The sequence below is a fragment of the Ostrea edulis genome, chromosome 7, assembly GCF_947568905.1.
Source record: "Ostrea edulis chromosome 7, xbOstEdul1.1, whole genome shotgun sequence".
NCBI lineage: Eukaryota > Metazoa > Mollusca > Bivalvia > Ostreida > Ostreidae > Ostrea > Ostrea edulis.
Genome location: NC_079170.1, coordinates 76,096,202 through 76,112,771, shown reverse-complemented (window position 1 = coordinate 76,112,771; position 16,570 = coordinate 76,096,202). Strand labels below are relative to the sequence as shown.

Here is a 16,570-nt window from a genome sequence, read left to right as displayed (position 1 = left end):
TACATCATGTTCAACCACACTGGGCCCAGTGGGTTACACGATGTTATATGCAAAGCTTCATCCCACAGTGTACACACCGCCATGTTGTATGGAGACTCTATGAAAATCTTATCATATGGAAGTGTTTTGATGACAATGACTAGTAATTGTTTACACATTCCATCGTCTTGCGCGTGGTGTAACGTAACACACTATCTGATTAGATACAGGGGACTTGGCCTGCATCCAGTCATATGCAGGAAATTATTGACATGAAAACCATGCTAACGCAGCCTAGCTAGGGTTGTAGAGAAGCGGGGCGGATCGCAAACCCTTCACTAGCGAAGGTACCCCCACCCTATTTACACCTTTTGCTTAAATTGTGTAAATAACATCTTGGGGAGATCTTGAAACAGTTTATACAGGAAAATGCTTTTTGTGTATTTCCTGCTTGTTTCCCAAGTTCTAGTCATTATTATCGCTATACTAGTACTCGGATCTGATCTGTACTAATACAAAATACCAATTTAAAGATTACTCCCAATAGGCCAAGCGTCTGCTCTGCCATAAATGGTGCAAAATCCTGCATTCTGAGCATTTCCTGGCAGTTCTTTTTCTCTTTTAAATTGTCTGCTTCTTACACAAAACTTTTAATTTACATATACTTTTTAAGAATTCTTAAATGATACTTGTAGCTGACAAATATATCGTAAATATATATCAGTGTATCGTCTTATTCATCGTGGAATTAAATGATGTACTGGTGTTGATAAATTTGAATGATGCAATTACAGGCAAGTATCCACCTTTCATATCATTTTGACTCGTTAAAAATGTTCGGTCCAGAAAAGGGGGGGGGGTATTACTATTCAAAAGCATAAAATTGTAGACAATTTTATGCTTACATTCTGTAAGTAATTATTATGAAACAGCCAATTCAAATTCATCATCGTGCAATTGGTTATGATATGTGACTAGCACATGTGTTGTGTACACGTGCTTTGTCACTCGATTACGTCAGATCTTTATCTCTGTGGCTCTCTGCATGCCGCTGGATTTTCACGGGTCTGAGAATATACGAATACTTTTTGACAGTTTTTACTTTCCTTTTGAAATAAACGACTGATGTAATTATACATCTAAAGGCGGCGAAATTTCGGAGAATTATGTTTAAATTCCTCAATTAGTACCAATTAAATCATTGGCTTTGATTATTATAATGTTTTTGAATTTTGATTACCGGATTACCGAGGGGGTCGTTATATCGCATTTTGGTACGTCATTTTTCGCAGTTTTGGTGGTGGTTTGATTTACATCACCATGAACACTCATTCAATTCCTATAACGTCGGCTATTTATTATAAATTGCTATAAAGTTTAAACAAAGAAAATATCGGGTCTGTTAAAACCTTTATTGCTGCAGAATCTCATGCTCCGAAAATATTCAGTATGTACAACTGTAGTATATACAGGGACAAGATTACCGTTTTCTTTAAAAAAGAAACAAAGGGTTTGCTGCACTGTAAACAAATTCTTGTGCATGCTTTGAACATGCATTATTTCCATTTCTTGTGAAGTTAAATGCGATTGTACACACGAATTGTTATATTTCCTCAAGTTACAGGCCCCTAAAGGGGATGTGTATCAAATGTGTTCGTCTTACGGTAAATGTGATTACATGTATTTATATGATTGTACAATAAATACAAACTGGACGTGCGTTCTGTAGCGGACAGTATAAGAGGGAACTTATACCATCTCGCAAGAGAGCTAGCTTTTCTAGTGATGTGGTAGAGTTTCTCTCTTGATCACACAAGTTAAGCAACGGCGAGCGTGATAAGCACTTGGCTGGGTGACCGCTACACGTTACAAATTGGTGGCAGCTTAGTGACTGGTGTTTGGCGGGAGGCCTGCTTCAGGTAGAGTCTCTTCGGAGCTCTGGACACGGACATGGATTCTTCCGGAGACGACAGTGGTTGTCGTCGGGAACGGCGGATGCCGTTACTGATCAGGTGCCAAACAGGACTCACGCTAAGCTTTGGGACGAAGTTTCCCCGAGTGGGAGGAAGTGTAGCGGACAGTATAAGAGGGAACTTATACTGTCTCGCTAGAGAGCTAGCTTTTCTAGTGATGTGGTAGAGTTTCTCTCTTGATCACGCAAGTTAAGCAACGGCGAGCGTGATCAGCCCTTGGTTGGGTGACCGCTACACGTTACAGTTCTTTGTCTCACCCCTGTAGGTTCCCGCACAAATAGTCACATGATTTAGGCTTTTACACACTTTCGATGAGGCCTCGACAGCGGGAAATTTACTTTCTTTACTATGAAATATTTACTTACACTATTGTTTCATATTGAATGATGGATCAATTTTTGTAGTTGATATATTTATGCACACGTCACATGATACAATTTCCTGCTTACATCATGCGCACTTTATATAGTTTCTTTAAACAATTTGAAGGGACTCATTTAATTTACAATGTTTTAAGAATGTCAACATATGATATATCTTCAAAACTCAATGAAGCTGTTCAAAAAAGCAAATTAAATTTTTGAAGATCTTTATGCGCGGGATTTATTTGCTGTCCGTGTAAGAATAAACGGAAAGTTTGTGAGTCGCTGAAAATCCGCTTTCAAAACACGCCGGTGACAGCAAGGAGCATCTCACTACGCGAGCCAACTGAAAAAAGAATAATGCAAAGACTGATCAACCACATAATCATGGAAACATGGTATAGAATGATTAATAGTGTTCATAACCACATACCAACAAAGTCACTGAACAAGTAGAGAGCTACTAATAGTGTTCAGAACCACATATTAACAAAGACAAAATGTACACAACCAAAGATGCACTAAGATGTTGACCAAGTAAAGAGTAATCAAATATGTTATTACATACAGAGTTTGAGATACTGATTCACCACAAAATTACACTTACTCCTGATATCTGTAAGGTGACGGAGGCTGAACAAATACACTGTACACAATGACCAACTGTCTAAACAGTCAGACGCTCGCCAGAACTCTAAAAATCCACTGCATCGATCGGTAAACAACTACAAGGTGACCAGGACTGGACGGCCACATGGTCACTAAGGCTAATGGACGGTCTCAGAGAAAATCATTCTGAGTGAGAGAAAAATGCAGTCGGGAACCCGCTGTAGCCAATTTCGTCAATAGTATCAAATACTTAGTACTATCTGTAAAATCGTATCTGGTTCATTGTGCAAATAGAATTTTAAAAATTCCTGATAGTATTGTATACACATTCACCAAACAGTCTTTATCAAAGGAGGGAGAAATATTGGTGAAAACCTAAGATACAGATTCGACATTATTCAATTTATGAAGGATGAAAAAAATACCTGCTAGACCTTTTACAAATTTGATGAGCTCTTGGAAACCACCAATACCGTGGATGTGGTCAGAGTGATTCATTCTCACCATATGTCTGTGCAAGCTGACGTGTAACTTTAGAAAGTTTTGATACAATTTTTAAAAATAATGTGCAGGAAAATCAGGTTTCGATATCGATGAAGCCAATAAGTAAATAAATGAATATAAGAAAAGAAAAGTCACACCTGTTGAGCATCCATTGAATAGGAGGTTAGTCGATAATTATTTTTTAGTCTGAGTTATAATTCAAAATTGATTAACAGTAGAAAGACAATGATAATTTGGAGACGACCTCTTCATTTAGGTTAATTACAGTAATGTAGCTCTATAACCTTCAACTCTCAATCATACTTTTACAGCTCTTCATGGTCCCTCTGAAAAACAGCTGAAGGAACTACGAACACACATATACAATCTTGTTATAGGAAAAAGAATTGTGGCTATGTTAACAATGATACGGATGATGGTTTTAAGATGATAACTACATGATAATTCAGTATGTCTTTTAGAAATATATGCATGAAAAAGAAAAGCTACACAATCAATATTTGTTCTCTGTTGAAATGAGTGAATTGTATTATAGTGTGCCACAACATAAAAGAGAAGTGGATATCAAATGTGCATTCTAAAAATCCCAAAGATCTTTAAGTATATTCAAAATCAGAAACCTTTTCGAAAATCAACATCAACAATACTACCACCGTCCTCCTCATGAATTAAAGACTATGCCTTTTGATATCATATGCAGCTGCTTCGGAAATATTTACATCTTGTGATCAGTCATTCAAAAAGTTACTTGTTACATACCATTCTGACTCCCACAAGTGTTCTGAAGTTGATGTCAAAACGATAATGCAATTCCTAATTGACAATATCTACGTAATCTGTAGCGATCTGGTCTTCCAATGGTCAGTTGGAATTCCTATGGGCACAAATTGTGCTTTTTTTGTTAGCTAACCTGTTTTGTATGCCTATGAGATAATATATTCAAAAGCTTCAACCTCAGAAGAAGAAATGTCTTGTGTCGATCAGCTCGACATTTTGATACATGGGTGGTGTTTCGTGTATTAACAATCTTCCAACGATTCCTCCGTAAACGCTTCATAGTTGGATATTTTATTGAACCTAGACTTAACGACAAACATAACGACACACTAACAGCTCCACTTTATGATAATGGGATGAATTCATCGTCCACTTCCCATACTTATGAAACATTCCATTATCACTTGCATATGGTGTTTGTCTTTCAACTGACTCAATACGCGAAAACATGTTCTGCATGTAATCAATTTCTATATCGACGCAGGCTACTGACAAATGAATTGATGTTACAGGGGTTCCAACAGTTTTGTTTTCAGTCAACATTTCGAAATTGCATGGTCGTTATTATGATCTAATTTGCAAATATAATTTTTCATTAGGCCGAATGCTGTCTCACATATTTGATCCGGGTTAGAATAGGTCCTCAGTACCCCTTGCTTGTCGTAAAAGGCAACTAAAGGGGGGCGGTCCTTCGGTTGAGACTACAAAAATCGATGTCCCGTGTCACAACAGGTGTGGCACGATGAAATGAAGATCCCTCCTTGCTCAAAGGCCATAAGCGCCGAACATAGGCCTAAATTTTGCAGCCCTTCACCGGCATTGGTGACGTTTCCATATGAGTGAAACATTCTCGAGTGGGACGTTAAACAATATTTAATCTATCAATCAATCAATCTTAGGCGGTTCTTTACATACTGATTTTGACTATGGACTACTTCGTTTACCTGATCAAGATTATAAGACTCTCTTATGAGTAGCCATGAAATATAAGGTGATTCCACCCGAGGGTTGCAAAAAAAGCTGTGAAACCCGAGGCTTTGCCGAGGGTTTTACTGCTTTTTTGCAACCCCGAGGGTGGAATCACCTTAATATTTCATGGCAACTCATAAGAGAGTATTTTTCTCTCATATTTCTGGAGTTTTCCGTTTTCCTTGTGCCTAGCGACGCCATTTTGAGAAATTTCCAATTAATTAATTTTTCGCTGTATATTAAAAATAACACCAGAATCGAATTCTACGACCCTCATTTTGGCAACTACGTTGCCGACAAAAAATCGGCCAACGAGTGTATAAGTGAATTGTATTAGAGTTATTCCTCTTTGAATAAATCAATAATCAGGGTGATGCGTGACGTAACTCGACAGTCCATCAGCGCGAAACATTTTGACAGACCTAATCAGAATATGAATCCACAACTGCACGTTTTTTTTCTTAGAGGAGCATTGATATTGATATTAATTGAGCAGTTATTTAATGACGAGTGTGTGAAGAGAGATTCCAAGTGGTTTTTGTTGGTGGATATAATCATGGACATGGCTAGACTTTCGTTTTCCACGCGTGCAAGAACTCGAGTCTCATGGACATTGAAGGCACTTATTTCACCTGAGACACGGACAGTAGACGTTGACAGAGTGAATGTGGAGGTAGGCCTAGAACTAATAGACCGTGTGGGCTGGGTTTCTGTGAACTGGCATAGGGCCTAATGCACAGGATGACATAAGTGTACGAGGAATTTGTGACTGTTGTTGAGTGTGCAGTAATTGTTCAAGGAATGTGTATTTTTGTGTCCGGTCACATACACCTGGAGATTATCAGGGACATTACAATCTGTCATTTTTTGTACAAGAGCTTTGCAGACGCTAGTGTTCGTCAATCGAGGCGAGGTAAGTTGCAAGCTAGTTGTGTATTGATTATGACGTCACGGGATATGTAAAATAAACGTCACGTGATATGAAAGATTAATAGAATCCTTCATTAGTACGAGTGTGAGATAGGGAAATTCCACCGAGGGGACAAGATTCGCAGTCTTGGACGAGGCTTTGCCGAGTCCTAGACAGCGAATCTTGTTCCAGAGGTGGAATTTCCCTATCCCACACGAGTAAATAATGAAGGATTATTTTTCTCACATTTTAACTACAGTTTAGTGCATAAAATTAGGAGTTTTCAGAAAATTTTAGATTATCAAAATCCTCATTTGAACTCCGATGCAAAAACTAATTAGATAGGCAGAAAGAGCATACCCGAAAATGGTTTACACTGTAAGTGTAAACTAAAAACCCCAAGGTTGTCCACCAGAAAGCTATACTACATTAAAATTTAAAGATAACAATGCAAAATATTTTTACTTCACTGTGTAACGTAGATCTTCACCGTGTAACGTAAATCATAGAAAATATGTGACGTCACAATCAAATGACGTCGCAGCAGTGTGAGACATATAGAATATCACACTCTAATGTTGATCTCGGACCTGGGATTGGCCCCGAGAGTTGATCTCGGCCCGAGCCCTACGGGCTCGGGCCGAGATCACTCGAGGGGCAATCCCAGGTCCGAGATCAACATTAGAGTGTGATATTGTTTATATCATATACCTAAAACACAACAAGTTGATAAACATTTTTTTTTTTAAATTGGGGGGGGGGGGGGGGGGGGGGGGGGGGCATTGACCCTAACATATATACATGGTATACTATACAACGATATTTGACTATTTTATTCCTTCGGTGAGTTTACTTTAATGGTTATGTTTCCAGTACTATTGGCATTGTGAAACATGCTAAAGTCTGGGTTTTGTAGCTTTATTCCACTGTTGGTCACAATAATTGGATGATTAATCATGGACATCCCCTCATGTAGTCTAGAATATGGAAGTTTCAATTAACTCAACTGCTTGGCTGAGAAACTCGTCATATCTATCGCTGTGCTGTTCATGTACATGTATATACTATTAAGCAGCTCCTAGGCGCCTGCTAATGAATACTAAAATTGGAAATAAGTGAATTATTTTTATTTCTTTTTTCGGATTTACCAAACTCGCCCGTTTTCATTATTTCATATAATTTGTAAGAGTTGTAGAACTTTGTTTACGTGGCGTCATCGTATGAACGGGAATGTTTACAGATCTGATGCTGCTATTTATTTGCTTAGGGAATGTTACCTTGTACTGAAGTAAGTTTTTTTTTACCGTTTCCCATCTGTTTAGCATCTATAAGTCGTTGAAAAACGTCGGAAGATATTGGTTCTGCTTTTCTCGTTTTATTGCCAAGTCCTCGGGATTTTAGATTTCAGAAATCGTTTTAAAGCAGTTTTCTACATCAAAATTACCGTAAATTAACATTTTGATCTCCATTAGGACCGGGAATTTCTAATAATGCTTTAGTATCACCCTCCATAATCCTCCTACTGTTTTCTGTCGCCTAGAACGTTGATTGTTTTTAAATGAAGTTAAACGTGTTATTGTTCTAAATAAACAATTGTTACTTGGGTTACCCCCCTTTGCTTAGATACTCGCTACAATTTAGCGCTGTTTTTGTAAACGTTTTTATTTAATTTTTCTGCTTAAATTAAATTTTGTCGTGGAAGAAAGTATTATATTTGAAAAAAATTGTGTCTAACATCATTTTTTCATGTAGTTATGTTAGATTTCAAAAGATTAAAGAAGAAATAGCCATTTGAAATTTGAGGGCGAGACAGCCCCTTGACAACGGGCCGAGACAGAGATATCTCGGCCCTTAGGGCGAGACAGCCCTACCTACTTGCAGCTGTCTCACCCTAGCCAAGATAGGTGTATCAGGGCTGATACACTACTAGGTATATGATATAGAAAAATCTCACATGGCTGTCTCACATGGGTAAAGTCGATCTCACACTGGTGATAATGTGAGAAAGAAATATCTTACATACCTTTCTTTCATAGAATATCTGTATCTTACATACGTAGATATCAGAAAAATAGGGCTCTAAACGGGTGTGACCGATCAAAGGGATTGCTTACTCCTACATTTGCTTGCAACACATGAAGGAAGCCTAAATAAACTTGAATCACTGAATTATTGTTTGATCATATTATTTTTCAGGCATTACATTTAAGGTGGCTCACTACACCCAGAAATAGTTTCTCAAATCATTACGAATTGGCTTAATCATAAAAGATAGGATGATATATAATAAGTATATATGCCCCCAAAAGGCAGAAAATATGCAAATTTTGATGAAAAACATGGTTTTGAAAAACGAATACACATATGAACAAAATACTCTGGCAGATTTGAACTCGAGATCTGCGGTTCACCAGACCAATGCTTCAACCACTGAGCTACGATGTTGGACACACAAATCGATCGATACAAATACCTTCACAAAACATTTAAATCGCCATCTTGTGACGTAGTGTCATAAAGAGTATAAGCTTTAGTGTAGTGAGCTACCTTAATCTGTAGTGAAATTTTTTAGATGGAAATTAATTGTAGTTGGATAAATCTATATGTTCGTCATAAATCAAGGAACGCGACAGATTGTGCGTCCTTAAATGTAAGGGGAAATTATTCGAAGGAAATTGTGAAAAGTAAGTCATCATGATCAACAGTTATTCCTTAAAACTTCTAATCAAAACTATCTTTCATGTAATGTATACGTACAAAAATTGTGTTCCGATGCCGGGAATCGAACCCGGGCCGCCTGGGTGAAAACCAGGAATCCTAACCACTAGACCACATCGGAATATATTAACGTATGTTTGTCGAACACATTCGAAGGCAATTTTCAATGGTTTTGTTTTTAAAACTTGATACAATTCAAGATAACAATTGACATCAAAAGTGCATTTACTAATGCAACATTGATACCCCCAGCCATACATGAACGTATTATGCACTTCTAATGGCATAACATGTAGTGCTGTGACAGTAGTGTTTGAATATGTGGTCTTGCTTTAACTAACAGAGACAAGCGAGGTAATTCAACTTTAAATGTAACGTAAATATCAGCAATATTTAAACACCTATTACACGAAATAGGTGAATACAACAAAGCAGTGATCGATCTAAAAAAATCCTGTAAAGAAATTCTCTCTCTCATTCTCTGGAATGAATGTTTAAGCGCTCATCGCATTTACAGAGTTTAGTTACATTTAATGATTCAGTTTTTATTTTCTTCAACAAAATCACGAATTGAAGCGTCATGCATGCAGCTGCAGGTGAAGTTGAATCGATATACCATGGTTTACTTGAACAATTGAAACATCATGCTTTAAGGTATTCAATGAATGAAAAGTTTTGAATGAGTTAAATCAACATGAATGTTTATTGTTAGAATTAAAAATGAAAGTGAAGTTGACTGGTACAAGATTAGAAACTGACCTCTTTGCACTTTAGACTTTTTAAAGAATTATTTTCCCTTAGTAAAATACGAGGAATCTAAGTTATTAAAAAAATTGCCGTAAATGATTAATTTCATTTCGTATTTTCATTAAGAGAAAGTGTATCCGATTTCGGGAGATTTGTATGAACATATGTTTTCTTTTAAAAAATACGTGACCAGATGGCGATTTAAATGTTTTGCAAAATTATTTGTATCATTGGATTGGTTAAACCATTGGAAATAAAAGAAACAAAAAGCATCGGACTGGCGAACCACAGATCTCGAGTTCAAATCCGCCAGTCTTTTGTTCATATGTGTTGAATTTTGTTTTGAGAAAATCATGTTTTTATCCAAATTTGCATCTTTCTTGCCTTTTTGGCCTATATACTTAATATATATATCATATCTTTTATAATTATATCAATTCGTACTAATTTTAGAAATTATTTCAGGGTGTAGATAGCCAACTTAAAATGCTAATACACGATGGTATTGTTATGAAGTTTGAAGGAGTTAGAAAACTAGGCAATACAAATAAATCTTGGATGCAATCTACCAAGTGTTCTGAAGTTGATGTCAAAACGATAATGCAATTCCTAATTGACAATATCTACGTAATCTGTAGTGATCAGGTCTTCCAATAGTCAGATAGAATTCCCATGGGCACAAATTGTGCTTTTTTGTTAGCTAACCTGTTTTTTGTATGCCTATGAGATAATAAATTCAAAAGCTTCAACATGAGAAGAAGAAATGTCTTGTGTCGATCAGCTCGACATTTTGATACATGGGTGGTGTTTCGTGTATTAACAATCTTCCAACGATTCCTCCGTAAACGCTTCATATTTGGATATTTTATTGAACCTAGACTTAACGACAAACATAACGACACACTAACAGCTTCACTTTATGATAATGGGATGAATTCATCGTCCACTTCCCATACTTATGAAACATTCCATTATCACTTGCATATGGTGTTTGTCTTTCAACTGACTCAATACGCGAGAACATGTTCTGCATGTAATCAATTTCTATATCGACGCAGGCTACTGATAATTGAAGTGATGTTACAGGGGTTCCAACAGTTTTGTTTTCAGTCAACATTTCGAAATTGCATGGTCGTTATTATGATCTAATTTGCAAATATAATTTTTCATTAGGCCGAATGCTGTCTCACATGTTTGATCCGGGTTAGAATAGGTCCTCAGTACCCCTTGATTGTCGTAAAAGGCAACTAAATGGGGGCGGTCCTTCGGATGAGACCACAAAAATCGATGTCCCGTGTCACAGCAGGTGTGGCACGATGAAGATCCCTCCTTGCTCAATGGCCATAAGCGCCGAACATAGGCCTAAATTTTGCAGCCCTTCACCGGCATTGGTGACGTTTCCATATGAGTGAAACATTCTCGAGTTAACAATATTTAATCTATCAATCAATCAATCTTAGGCGGTTCTTTACATACTCAACAGGGGATGCTTACTCCTCCTTGGCACCTGATCCCACCTCTGGTGTGTCCAGGGGTCCGTGTTTGCCCAACTATCTATTTTGTATTGCTTGTAGGAGTTATGAGATTGATCACTGTTCGTTATCTTCACCTTGCATACTGATTTTGACTATGGACTACTTCGTTTACCTGATCAAGATATAGGGCTCTAAACGGGTGTGACCGATCAAAGGGATTGCTTACTCCTACATTTGCTTGCAACACATGAAGGAAGCCTAAATAAACTTGAATCACTGAATTATTGTTTGATCATATTATTTTTCAGGCATTACATTTAAGGTGGCTTACTACACCCAGAAATAGTTTCTCAAATCATTACGAATTGGCTTAATCATAAAAGATCGGATGATATATAATAAGTATATATGCCCCCAAAAGGCAGAAAATATGCAAATATTGATGAAAAATATGGTTTTGAAAAAAGAATACACATCTGAACAAAATACTCTGGCAGATTTGAACTCGAGATCTGCGGTTCACCAGACCAATGCTTCAACCACTGAGCTACGATGTTGGACACACAAATCGATCGATACAAATACCTTCACAAAACATTTAAACCGCCATCTTGTGACGTAGTGTCATAAAGAGTGTAAGCTTTAGACATAAGTGTAGTGAGCTACCCTACATTTGTAGTGAAATTCTTTAGATGGAAATTAATTGTAGTTGGATAAATCTATATGTTCGTCATAAATCAAGGCTTGTGCGTCCTTATATGCAAGTGGAAATTATTCGAAGGAAATTGTGAAAAGTAAGTCATCATGATCAACAGTTATTATTAAAAACATCTAATCAAAACTATCTTTGATGTAATGTATACGTACAAAATATGTGTTCCGATGCCGGGAATCGAACCCGGGCCGCCTGGGTGAAAACCAGGAATCCTAACCACTAGACCACATCGGAATATATCAACGTATGTTTGTCGAACACATTCGAAGGCAATTTTCAATGGTTTTGTTTTTAAAACTTGATACAATTCAAGATAACAATTGACATCAAAAGTGCATTTACTAATGCATCATTGATACCCCCAGCCATACATAAACGTATTATGCACTTCTAATGGCATAACATGTAGTGCTGTGACAGTAGTGTTTGACTATGTGGTCATGCTTTAACTAAGAGAGACAAGCGAGGTAATTCAACTTTAAATGTAACGTAAATATCAGCAATATTTAAACACCTATTACACGAAATAGGTGAATACAACAAAGCAGTGAACGATCTAAAAAAAAAAAAAAAAATCCTGTAAAGAAATTCTCTCTCTCTCACTTTATCTGGAATGAATGTTTAAGCGCTCAGCGCATTTACAGAGTTTAGTTACATTTAATGATTCAGTTTTTATTTTCTTCAATAAAATCACGAATTGAGGCGTCATGCATGCAGCTGCAGGTGAAGTTGAATCGATATACCGTGGTTTACTTGAACAATTGAAACATCATGCTTTAAGGTATTCAATGAATGAAAAGTTTTGAATGAGTTAAATCAACATGAATGTTTATTGTTAGAATTAAAAATGAAAGTGAAGTTGACTGATACAAGATTAGAAACTGACCTCTTTGCACTTTAGACTTTTTAAAGAATTATTTTCTCTTAGTAAAATACGAAGAATCTAAGTTATTAAAAAAAATTGCCGTAAATGATTAATTTCATTTCGTATTTTCATAAAGAGAAAGTGTGTCCGATTTTTACCGGGAGATTTGTATGAACATATGTTTTCTTTTAAAAAATACGTGACAAGATGGCGATTTAAATGTTTTGCAAAATTATTTGTATCATTGGATTGGTTAAAGCATTGGAAATAAAAGAAACAAAAAGCATCAGACTGGCGAACCACAGATCTCGAGTTCAAATCCGCCAGTCTTTTGTTCATATGTGTTGGATTCTGTTTTGAGAAAATCATGTTTTTATCCAAATTTGCATCTTTCTTGCCTTTTTGGCCTATATACTTATTATATATCATCATATCTTTTATAATTATATCAATTTGTACTAATTTTAGAAATTATTTCAGGGTGTAGATAGCCAACTTAAAATGCTAATACACGATGGTATTGTTGGGAAGTTTGAAGGAGTTAGAAAACTAGGCAATACGAATATCTCTTGGATGCAATCTACCAAGTGTTCTGAAGTTGATGTCAAAACGATAATGCAATTCCTAATTGACATTATCTACGTAATCTATAGTGATCAGGTCTTCCAATAGTCAGTTGGAATTCCCATGGGCACAAATTGTGCTTTTTTTTGTTAGCTAACCTGTTTTTTGTATGCCTATGAGATAATAAATTCAAAAGCTTCAACATGAGAAGAAGAAATGTCTTGTGTCGATCAGCTCGACATTTTGATACATGGGTGGTGTTTCGTGTATTAACAATCTTCCAACGATTCCTCCGTAAACGCTTCATAGTTGGATATTTTATTGAACCTAGACTTAACGACAAACATAACGACACACTAACAGCTTCACTTTATGATAATGGGATGAATTCATCGTCCACTTCCCATACTTATGAAACATTCCATTATCACTTGCATATGGTGTTTGTCTTTCAACTGACTCAATACGCGAAAACATGTTCTGCATGTATCAATTTCTATATCGACGCAGGCTACTGACAAATGAATTGATGTTACAGGGGTTTCAACAGTTTCTTTTACAGTCAACATTTCGAAATTGCATGGTCGTTATTATGATCTAATTTTCATATATGATTTGTCATTAGGTCGATTATTTATCATTATATCTTTTATGATTAAATCAATTTGTACTAATTTTAGAAATTATTTCAGAGTGTAGTGAGCCACCTTAAAATGTTAATACACGATGGTATTGTTGGGAAGTTTGAAGGAGTTAGAAAACTAGGCAATACAAATATATCTTGGATGCAATCTACCAATACTTCATTTGGTGTTCCGACTCGCAGAAAAAAAATCAGCTACCAAACAGATAAATGAAAGATAATTCGTTGGTCAAGATGAGGGACCAAAAATATGTGACAGCAAAATTGCTTAGTGATAACAGTTTCATGTTTATACGGAAGCAACGCCTCTACTTTGAATATAAAAACTCAATTTGAAAGACATATCGACAGCTTATGGTTCTGAGGAAGCATATATTTCTTCTGATTTAGCTGGCAAATGAACCTCGTATGACGAGTTACATGTAGTTACCTATTGTTCTTGTCATATAGATTTTGACTACAGATTACTCCGTTTTCGTGATCAAGATATAAGGCTGAAGGCGGGTGTGACCGGTGGAAAGGGGGTGCTTATTACTCCTAGTCATCTTACTCCACCGTCCACCTCTGGTATATCCAAGGGCCAGTGTTTGCCCAACTTTTTATTTTGTATTCCTTATAGGAGTTGTGAGATTGATCACTGTACGTTATCTTCACATTTCATTAAGAAGACCACAGAAGGAGGATACGGGCAAAATTGCTTCTGGACTTTAATATAAGGTGGCATCAGGCGATTCTATCTATAATTAATATGACGACAAGTAACATCAATGAAAATACGTACCTGCAATACCTCTTGGACAAATGCCTATGCTATCAGATCAATTTCAAAGCATTGCTGTGAATATCGTTGATCCGATTTAGTTGGTGAAGAACAGGGGAATGGCTATGTCGTCACTCATGTAGAGACCTCATCATTGCCGGTGAAGGGCTGGAAAGTTTAGGCGTATGCTCGGCACTTACGACCTTTGAGCAGGGAGGAATCTTTATCATGCCACACCTTCTGTTGCTTGGGAGCTCGGTTTTTGCGGTTTCGTCCGAAGCACCGCCCCTTTTAGTCGCCTCTTACGACAAGCAAGGGGTACTGAGGACCTATTCTAACCCGGATTCCAAGTTAGGAAAGAAGACAGTTGTCTACTGGAAATTACGTAAGGGTTAATGTACGAGTATCGCTCCATTCCTTAAAAGTAATGGACCGAGGTCCCGAAGGGACCGAGGTCCATTGCTTTTAAGGAATGGAGTGATACGAGTACATTGACCCACTTAAAATCCACCTTTGCTTAATTAATAAAAACTAAACTTTGTGCATTTTAATCATGTCTTACGTTTTTCATTCTTTTGTTGCATGCATTTATATCTACTTGTATAAAGGTTGACCTACTTTCCGAACACTCCATTCCTAAAAAATAATGGAGTGTTCGAATAAAAGAATGACGTCATATGTGTATTTTAAATGTATCCTCATCACTCCTTATCACTTCAGGTACAATGAACTTGTCAACAAATTTAATCAAATGTATCTTGTATCTGGAGTTTGATAATGTTTAAGTACAAAAATATATGTTCCGATGCCGGGAATCGAACCCGGGCCGCCTGGGTGAAAACCAGGAATCCTAACCACTAGACCACATCGGAATGTGTAAGTATATGTTGATCAAACACACTAGATGGTGATTTTCAATGGGGTTGTTTTGTTTTAAAAACATTATACTGTTCTCCGGATGATATTACATAATTCTTCCAAAAAGTCTTAAGTGCAAAAAGGTCAACTTCTAATCATTTACCAATCATGTGAATTTCATTTTGTTCAACTTTCATCATTTATATAACAATAAACTTTTATATTGATCTAAATCCTTCAAAATTGCTCATTATCCTTTCATTATACATGGAATACCTTCATTGAAGAAATTTTCTGTTGAAATGGAAATTCAGAATTTTCCTTCCTTAAACCTTGTTTGAATGACCATTGGATAAGGCCATATCGTATTTAAAGGTTTTCTTACTATGGGCTTTCTAATTTTCAAGCCCTAGAAAAGAAATAACACTTTTTGCTGTCAGACCTAGTTATGTACTTGACCTTGACTTAGGACACTCCCAGATAATAATGGTTCCCTTCTTTGTATCAAGTCTGGGCTTGCAGTGTATGTTTCACTGTTATAAAGTCATGGAGAAGACAAGAAGTGAACAGTTTTACCAATGACCTTATATTGCCTAAATGATGTTCAATGATAATAATTACAAAACCATAGGTCATAAGCAACAATGTACATGCATCTAATGTTTCTCTCATACATAGTTATTGATAAGATTTACATTAAATTTTTCTGTCATGATCTACCTTCAAGTGGTACAAATGTATATAATTATATTTGTTTCCTTGAGCATGCAATTCGTATTTGTTACAAGAAATTTCAAGGCAGGAATTACATAATTTCCTGACAGGCTAAGACTGGCCTTGACCTAATACAAATGACCTTGACACAAGGTCATGACACAATGCCAGGTCATAAGTAATCTTTTTTTAAAGCAGGAACTTCTAATGTTTCTCAGAGAGTTATGGACAGTATATGAATTATACGTACACATTTTCTGTGACTAATAATGAACTTGCCTTAATGACCTTGCTTTAACATTATGACATATCCTCAATACAATATATAGTTGCTGTCTGGGTACACTTGCACAGACATACCGTAAAGTTGCTGCTTTTTGTAACAGTGGATACTAGAGTTGATTCATCCTATAATTTGGTTTTGGAGG

General features: G+C 36.5%; 3 non-coding genes across 3 annotated transcripts; all 3 read right to left on the bottom strand.

Moving 5' to 3' along the window:
* Positions 1-8,850: 8,850 nt before the first annotated feature.
* Trnae-uuc (transfer RNA glutamic acid (anticodon UUC)) lies at positions 8,851-8,922 on the bottom strand. Its single transcript has one exon. It is a non-coding gene; the product is annotated as a tRNA-Glu (tRNA).
* A 2,978-nt stretch (positions 8,923-11,900) lies between these two features.
* Trnae-uuc (transfer RNA glutamic acid (anticodon UUC)) lies at positions 11,901-11,972 on the bottom strand. Its single transcript has one exon. It is a non-coding gene; the product is annotated as a tRNA-Glu (tRNA).
* A 3,398-nt stretch (positions 11,973-15,370) lies between these two features.
* Trnae-uuc (transfer RNA glutamic acid (anticodon UUC)) lies at positions 15,371-15,442 on the bottom strand. The gene has a single exon. It is a non-coding gene; the product is annotated as a tRNA-Glu (tRNA).
* Positions 15,443-16,570: the final 1,128 nt, after the last annotated feature.